Raw genomic sequence first — 8,865 nt, 5'->3', positions numbered from 1 at the left:
TGATGCCTCTTCTCAAATGCCGGGGGCTTTGTCTTTCATAACTAATGAGGTGCGACAAAGTACATGGATAACAATAAATCACACCAATATCCCACAAAGAGCTTTTTGGGGTGATTGTATAGAAGTGCTTGGCTATTTTAAAATCACAGTTAGAATTTGAAATAATAGTGTCATATGAAATTAAGGATAAGGTAGTAGAATTCTATACACTTACATTTTAACGCAGCAAACATAAGGATAAAGAATACCTTGTAAAGCAGTATTTTTATATCAGGAATGAGGAAACATGTTTGGAGTCACATTTAATCCTAGATGGAACTACAAGCGGTAAAGTTAAATCAGTGGATACATGAAAGTGCTTTAAAAAGCAGGGTTGCATTCTAAATAAGAAGACCCAACGTCAATGCCAGTAATAACTGTTTATTCAGAAATGGAGGTAAAAGATGTGGTCAGCCCTTAGCAAATACTATTAATATTTGTAAAATAGAGATGCTCTTTGATTTTTTACATTTACAGAGCTATGTTTATTGGCATATGCCACCAAAATGTTGGGTCTTTGATCCATAAAACCAAAGTGAGATGTGCTGCACACCTTAATGTGATGCATATTATGTTAATAAAAACTAAATAAAAGTGCTTCTGTATTCAAAATTGGACATTTAGTAATTTGGTTAGAAAGTGACATGTCCTAGCATGTAGACTTTCTGTATACTTAAAGGGGAAGTCCCATTTGGAAAATCCCTGTCCTGCCAGCTGGTCTTCTGGTAACTAACTGTCACCGCCAGCTCTCTGAGAAGGTCTGACAGACGTTCTTCTGTACCTCTTGCATGATGTTCTTTGTTTTGGTTTCACTTTCTCATCTCCTTTCCTTCTCCCAGCTGTCATCTATTTACACTGATTGCCTCCCTTTATATTCCCTCCCATACTGCCTCACTTTGCAGTTTATACTTCTTCCTGGATGAGTTGTTCATTGCTGGATGCTCCTTCTCCTGATTCCTCAGATAAATCTGTTTCCTTTATTTGTGTTTACTTGCTGGCTTGATTGTAGGTGACCCTGACTCCGTCCGTATTAAGTGCAGGGAGCCGGTGGTCGTGTCCCCTCACTATTATAGGGTTTTCAGGTGTCAGATAGTATAAGGTACGTGGACATGCAATCCTCTACCATAAAGATCTTTGCATGGGCTTAGCAGTCAGGGAGAGCTCTAGGGGTTTTATAGGGCTCACCCATATGCTCCTTAGTTTTGGATCAAGCCAGTCGGATATTTTTTTATAAGTTCCAGCTTTCTGCAACACCATCCGTGACACTAACTGATGAAGGGGTTCTGTTGCTTTTAATCCTTGCCATCAGATGAAAGTGTCAGGGGAACCACTTCATGGAATAATGACGTCCAAGAAAGTCCAGCAAGCGCCAGGATCGTCTCCTAAAGAGGATTCAGCTGCCGGATCGGAGTGCCACCAGTGCAGAGCTTTCTCAGGAATGGCAGCAGGCAGGTGTGAGCGCATCTGCATGCACAGTGAGGCAAAGACTTTTGGAAGAAGGCCTGGTATCAAGAAGGGCAGCAAAGAAGCCCCTTCTCTCAAAAAAAAAACATCAGGGACAGATTAATCTTCTGCAGAAAGTTTGGTGAATGGACTGCTGAGGACTGGGGCAAAGTCATATTCTCCGATGAAGCCTCTTTCCGATTGTTTGGGGCATCTGGAAAAAGGCTTGTCCGGAGAAGAAAAGGTGAGCGCTACCATCAGTCCTGTGTCATGCCAACAGTAAAGCATCCTAAGACCATTCATGTGTGGGGTTGCTGCTCATCCAAGGGAGTGGGCTCACTCACAATTTTGCCCAAAAACACAGCCATGAATAAAGAATGGTACCAAAACACCCTCCGACAGCAACTTCTTCCAACAATCCAACAACAGTTTGGTGAAGAACAATGCATTTTCCAGCACGATGGAGCACCGTGCCATAAGGCAAAAGTGATAACTAAGTGGCTCGGGGACCAAAACGTTGACATTTTGGGTCCATGGCCTGGAAACTCCTCAGATCTTAATCCCATTGAGAACTTGTGGTCAATCCTCAAGAGGCGGGTGGACAAACAAAAACCCACTAATTCTGACAAACTCCAAGAAGTGATTATGAAGGAATGGGTTGCTATCAGTCAGGAATTGGCCCAGAAGTTGATTGAGAGCATGCCCAGTCGAAATGCAGAGGTCCTGAAAAAGAAGGGCCAACACTCCAAATACTGACTCTTTGCATAAATGTCATGTAATTGTCGATAAAAGCCTTTGAAACATATGAAGTGCGTGTAATTATATTTCACTACATCACAGAAACAACTGAAACAAAGATCTAAAAGCAGTTTAGCAGCAAACTTTGTGAAAACTAATATCTGTGTCATTCTCAAAACCTTTGGCCACGACTGTACATTACAATATTGTCTTTATTAGTTTTTATTTTTCGGTGATTGCGGTGATGTACATTAGCTTCATATAGCTTCTGTTTTTTTCATATCGCTTGACCATATGTCTTTTGTGTGCCACATTGTGACGTTAGTGGTACATATTGTATATATTTTTTTTTATTATTAACTTGTGCTGCTGATCGCACTTTGCACTTGCACTTTATTCCTTGACCTGCCAATCATGCACCACCGGCCCTAGTGCTTTTTTTAAAATTGTTTTTTAACTTTGTGTTTTGTCAATCGTGAGTATTTATGTGATTACAATAAAATGTAAGGTGTATGGTTTCATTACACTTTGCGTTGGGATATTATTTCATACTGTTCAGTGGGTATCCATATATTCCTTTTGGTTGTATATATTGTTACAGGCTGTGAGGAATATGGATTATTATTTAATGTCAGCCATGTTCCCATACCAGCCATCAGCTGTCAGATAGCAGAGGTAGTGAACTCCACAAGAGGGCCCTGCTTCAAAGCCTCAGCCATATGGCAGAGAACTTCTTGCAGGCCACCTTTGTTTACAATTTCACACCCCATTCAGACAGCATGGATCTTGCAGGAAAACCTCCCTGCAGGGGGTCTAAGCCATTCCCCAGTTCAATCAAATCTAGCAGACATCATTGAACCGGCGATTTATATCTATGAATCGTACGGCCATCACAGGCGCAAACCGGATACATATTTGTGTCCCGGTGACCACAATGAACATGCCCATGGTCTTAGTGTGGTGGTGGGAGGCCAGGGACGGGAGATATACATACCTCCCCACAGAAAACAAATAACGATACCACGTTTGTGCTTAACTTGTAGCCACAACGCAGGCGGATCTTTTGGTCCCAGAACCATCCCCCTGTGACATTCTGGTCTGGAGCTATGAACCCTAAGCGGTTTTTGTGGGTCATTTAATACCAGCCCAGAAGAGGGGGAGTGGATCCTTCCCAGAGGAGGGGCCGGCTACAGTTTAAAAGGCTTATGCCAGCAAGCGGGCGTGTCTTTTCTATGAAGGAGGGTCACATCGTGCCATGTGTTTAGAGGGACCTGCAACCAGCGGACATCACTGCCCCCCATGTGAATACAGCAAAGGACTAATCATAACTCAAAGGAACATTCATCTACCCGGTAACTGACTTGTACTCTGTGTAATCCTGTTTCTACCATACTACCTTAAGGCGATTAAATATATAATTTAATCTTGTGCTGTCTTGTATCTCGATCACGAATACCCATGTCCGTGTTTCGGCCTAGTTATAATCCCGTTAGCAGACCGGGCTTATATCAAACGAGAAGCTGGTGGCAATATACCCGGGCTGAGAAAGTGCTGCTTCACTGTGGCAGTGAAAAGGCTCTCTCAGCTTGTTGCCTCTCTGTGCCCGCATGGACAGGAGGTGTCTGTGTAAACTCTACCAAGCTGACCTTACATGCAACTCTGGGAGGGCGTAAAGTCACGTCTTGGTACCCAGTGACCATACCGCGTCTCGTGAACTCAATGTAGTTGATGTTAAGCGGGCACGAGGGGTGGTATCCCTCACACAGTTCCAAAAGCATTTTCCAGACTGCAGTTGTAAATTGACTTTGAGACAGAGCATTGCGAGATTTTGTAACCTTCACCTTGCAAAGTATTGAAAATCATATTAAATTAAAATAATTTCTAAAAATACATTCTTGGCGTGGTTTGCTGTAAAAAGGTAGAGGGAGTGCTGAACAACTGCCACACACCGTAGATCACACCTAGTCTGGACACTTAAAAGGAACCTGTCACCATGAAAATGCAGTATTGCAGTATAATCTGCCAGCAGCATGATATAGAGCAGAAGGAGCTGAGCAGATTGATATATAGTTTTGCAGGAAAGATTCAGTAAAAATTTTATTTTACACATTTAAATTCCTGCTCATTCTGGGCTCTGAAGTCAAGGAGGTGGTCCTATCAGTGATTGAAAGCTATCTCTGTATACACAGTTATAGAGGGAAGGCTGTCAGTGACTGATAGCACCGTCTCCTTGTTTTCAAAAGCCAGAATGAGCAAGAAATTTAATGAATAAAGTTATACAGAATTTTTTCCCAGAAAACTATATATCAATCTGCTCAGCTCCTTCTGCTCTATAACATGCTGCCTGCAGCTCAGACACCGTGTTCAATGTGACAGCTTCCCTTTAATAGAAAAAAAGTTGTAATATCTCTTATCTTATTAAAATGTCTGCAGCTAGTAATCATTTAACACGATCATTAGGATAATATTGTCTTCAAGTGAAAAGTTAGCAATGGCTATAAATGTCATTTGAAAGAATAGTAAAAAAAAAAAAAAATCTCTTGACCCATCCTGTGCTGCTCACTACTAAGTCATCTCTAATCTCCCCTTCATCTCTAAACTGGAACATTTGGTTCTACTCTGACCTAATCAGCTGTATCTCTTCTCTCTCAAAAGTCTCAAATAATGGCTAAATATAATTTTAACTCTTCTCTATTGATTCTGTCTGCGATGTTTGACACCTACTCAGCATGCCTCATTCTACAGGTATTAAGGATACTACTTTGTCATACTTTTCTTTTTACCTTTCTGACATCACCCCTGCATTACTACAAAACACCAGAGATTGTCTGTCTGCTTTCTCTAACATGTCCTCTCACTGAAACTGCATCTTCTAGAAACTGAACTTTATGGGGGCCATTTATGAAATTAAATATGTCAGTTTTGTGACATAAAAAAGTCATAGCAACTGCAACATTTTCATGGCAACAGGGAAATTGTTGTGACATCTGGTGATCCTCACCACTTTTTGCAGTGGTCTATGTTTAAGAGCTAAAAGTGAGATTAGACCTGGATTATGGCTCATTTACTATCATTTGCAAAAAAGTTGCAACCAACCTCCTGGTCTACTTTTATACCTAAAGGTGTAAACTGTATTACACTAATGCCACATATATTGTTAAGGTGCACCAGTTCATACATTTGGTGGAGGCACACAAAGCAAAGCCAAACTTAAAAATGACGCAAAAACAATCTTAAATGAAAAATTACCCCCTATGTGTTTCCACCATCTAGTAACCTACAAGAGGACCAATTCACACCATGTTTAACCCGCCACTGGGCTTTTTGTTGGGTTTACATGTTTGAATACCTCGAAACAGTATTGAAGTACATATTGCCATTGATCTTTTTAAGTTGACTACACTATTCTGTTTGGCTAAAAAGATGGAAACGAACAGCAAGCTGGTTATGTAAAACTCTGTCATTTGCTCCTTATAATAAATCATGTGCACATTCATACTATCTACACCACAAACATCATAATCCACCCTTTTCTGACAGTGATAATGGTTGTAATGATTATTGTTAACTCTGATTCATTCTTGCCTTGATTACTATAAATAATTTCTGATCAATTTTATCCTCTCCAAACTTTCCCCTCTCCAATCTATCTTGAGTGCAGCAGCCAGGCTCACCTATCTGTCCAACCACTGCACCGATTTCACTCTGTGCCAGTCACTATATGGGTTGACAATTTATTTTAAAACACTATTTAACCCCTAATAACTACTGCATGATTACTACATTCATGTCTAAGATAAAACACTATGGGGAGAATTTATCATTGTAGGTGTATTTGAGGTTAGTTTTTAGATTGGAGCTGCTATGCGCAGCTGCACCAAATTTATTAAAAGTGGCGCACAGTCATAATAAATTTGGTCCAAGTGATAAATGTGCTTCTGCCTATTTCATTAAAAGTATACCTGGGAGGCGCCTGGTGTGGAGTTGCAATTTTGTTGTGACTTTTTAAAAAGTCACACTTTATAAATTTGTCACAAATGTGAACTACTCAGAAATCCTGGCCAAATTTTCACCCCAAATCTTTCACATTTTTGCAAAACCACTACTTGCAGCTTATTCGAAACCAATGCCCTAATGTTTCATAGTTTGGACAGCTATTTTAATTAACCCCTTAATGACACAATGATTTTCCATCATTCTGTTTTTGTTCTTTACTCTCTACCTTCCAGAAACCATACCTTTTTAATTTTTCTGTTCACATAGCTGTATGAAAAATAGTTTTTTTGCGAGACAAGATTAACTTTCTAAAGGCTCCATTTAATATTGCATGATGTAGTGGGAAGCTGGAGAAAAATTCTAAATGGGGTGGAATTGGAAATAAAATGCAATTTCACCATCATTTTATTCATTAATTTTGAGTTTCCTTCATTTTGTGGGTCAGTATGATTACAGTGATACTATATTTGTATAGCTCTTTTTTTTCCCTTATCATAGCCATATTCTGACCCTCATAGTAGTTTTATATTTATGTTTACAGAGCTGTTTGAGGGCTTATTTTTGCAGGATGATCTGTAGTGTTCAGTGATTCCATTTTGGGTTATGTTTGACCTCTTGATCACTTTTAATTAAAAAAAATTGTGGAGGTGAAGGGACAAAAAACAACAAATTGTCAGATTTTTTTGTTTCAACGTTCACTGTATGGGATAAATACATTTATATCTTAATAGTTGGGGCTTTTTGGATGCAGCAGTGCAAATGATCATTATTTTTTATTGTTTATATGTTTTTACATTTTTATATAAAAAAACTTTTTCCTTTTTTTTTTGTTAAGGGGACCTAAACATGTGATCTTTAGATCTCTTCTATCATATTCTACTGTTATTTTATACATTAGTGTATGGGAAATTCTGTATATTCTTATTGAGCATTGCTACCTACAGGTGTCCATGAGAATATACCTGTGATATGCCTGGTACTCTCCAGCAGACTGCAGCCAATCACAACCAATGAACAGCTTCTCTGATCTCAGCGTGGGCAATCAGTTCTGGCCCCGGGAGCACAGTGCTCCAAGAGAAAGCCACCTCAGATGCCAGGGTGACAATCGGCCACGGGGATAAAATGTTTGCGATCAGTGCTGTGCTGATTGCAAACATTATCCCTGGGTGTCTGCTTTTTGAAACAGCAGAAACCTGGCAGTTATGGCGCCTGCTCAGCTACAATTACGGCAGATGTCGTGAAGAGGCTAATTATTATTATTATTTTATTATTTATTTGAAAATGTCATTAATTTCATGGCGCTGTACAGTAATCGGGGATTACACATATGTAACATAAAAATATAAATACAATAAACATGAAACTATTAACAGAATGGTACAGAAGGGTAGAGGACCCTACCTGTGAGAGCTTACAATCTACAATCTGTTTTTTAGGACTTTAGTAGTGATATTATCTCCTTAATTTGTTATCCAGGTGCAGCGCCATACACACATCTGTGCCTGTGTCTGCTACTATGTAGCTCACTATCATTCAGTTTAATAGATCTAAACGGCAGTAATAGCTGCACAAATATTACTAAAATATATGATTATACGCAAAACCATTTCCGTTGTACCCCCACTTTCAATCCTATTAAATATTAACTTTTCCTAACAAAGGAGTATAAAATAGTAAAGTATACATACATACAACCCAGTCACAGTTTTCTGTATCGTGATAGTAATGTAAAGGGTGATAGGTGGACAGGTCTTGGTGCAGCTGTAATAACACAATAGCAGTCCACAATGGCATAAAAGCTAATTATTTAAATGACAATGCTTAAACATTTGCTAAACACTCAGTATATAAGTGTGCTGGAAACTGCTAACATTTCTGTTTTCTTAGTGATGTCCTTGTTTGCTGGTTGACCTCTAAGAAAAGCAGCTCGAAACAATTTAGCCCACAGGACTTAGTAGTCAATCACACCATTCACCTTTAAAGGACTAAATCTGAAAAACAGATGCAACATGACAACATTGTAGAAAATCTTCAAATATCATTTCTTACAATTTGTGTTTACTTTTTGAAGAATTCACATACATTTTAATCAACAGTAAAAAAACAAAAAAACAAATGGAAACATCAAAAAAGATCTGTATCATCAGATGATCTGAAAAGAGTCTGTTGTAAAAGTAACTTACTATCATGTTAACATCTGCTTAACCAGAGGGTCAAAAACCTTGTCTGAATCTTTAAACATGACTTACGTATTCCCCAGAATGCCGTTGGCAGTATTCCCATTGCCCATTATTCCCAATTACCCATTTGTTTTGTTAATTGCATTGATCTTCTGAGTCAGCAACTACGGCTGAATTGTTTGACTTTGTTCTCATTAAAGCCTTTTTGCGCAAAATGTGTGTGATGTCAGAATCAAGAGATGGAATAACAAATCATATTTCCTTCACAGTAAAGGATAGCTAAACTTCTTTCTTTTTTTGATTAATTTCATGCCTGACTCAGTCAGAGATTAGGCTCTGACACATTTTATAATTAAATATTGAAATCATAAAGTGCAAGAATGTTTAATTTTTAAAATATGAGTTTTAATTTACCTCATACAGAGAATAGCTCTGGTCACCTGTGGAGATGCATTACACATTACATTGC

The 8,865-nt window shown here is 38.9% G+C and overlaps 1 long non-coding RNA gene across 1 annotated transcript; it reads left to right on the top strand.

Moving 5' to 3' along the window:
* Window positions 1-342: 342 nt before the first annotated feature.
* LOC120987106 lies at window positions 343-4,606 on the top strand. Its single transcript, XR_005775916.1, has 3 exons — window positions 343-355; window positions 1,133-1,138; window positions 4,495-4,606. It is a non-coding gene; the product is annotated as an uncharacterized LOC120987106 (long non-coding RNA).
* The last annotated feature ends 4,259 nt before the right edge of the window (window positions 4,607-8,865 follow it).

Source organism: Bufo bufo, chromosome 1 (genome assembly GCF_905171765.1).
Source record: "Bufo bufo chromosome 1, aBufBuf1.1, whole genome shotgun sequence".
Classification (NCBI taxonomy): domain Eukaryota; kingdom Metazoa; phylum Chordata; class Amphibia; order Anura; family Bufonidae; genus Bufo; species Bufo bufo.
The sequence above is the reverse complement of the archived record's forward strand: the minus strand, read 5'-3'. Positions and strand labels throughout refer to the sequence as shown.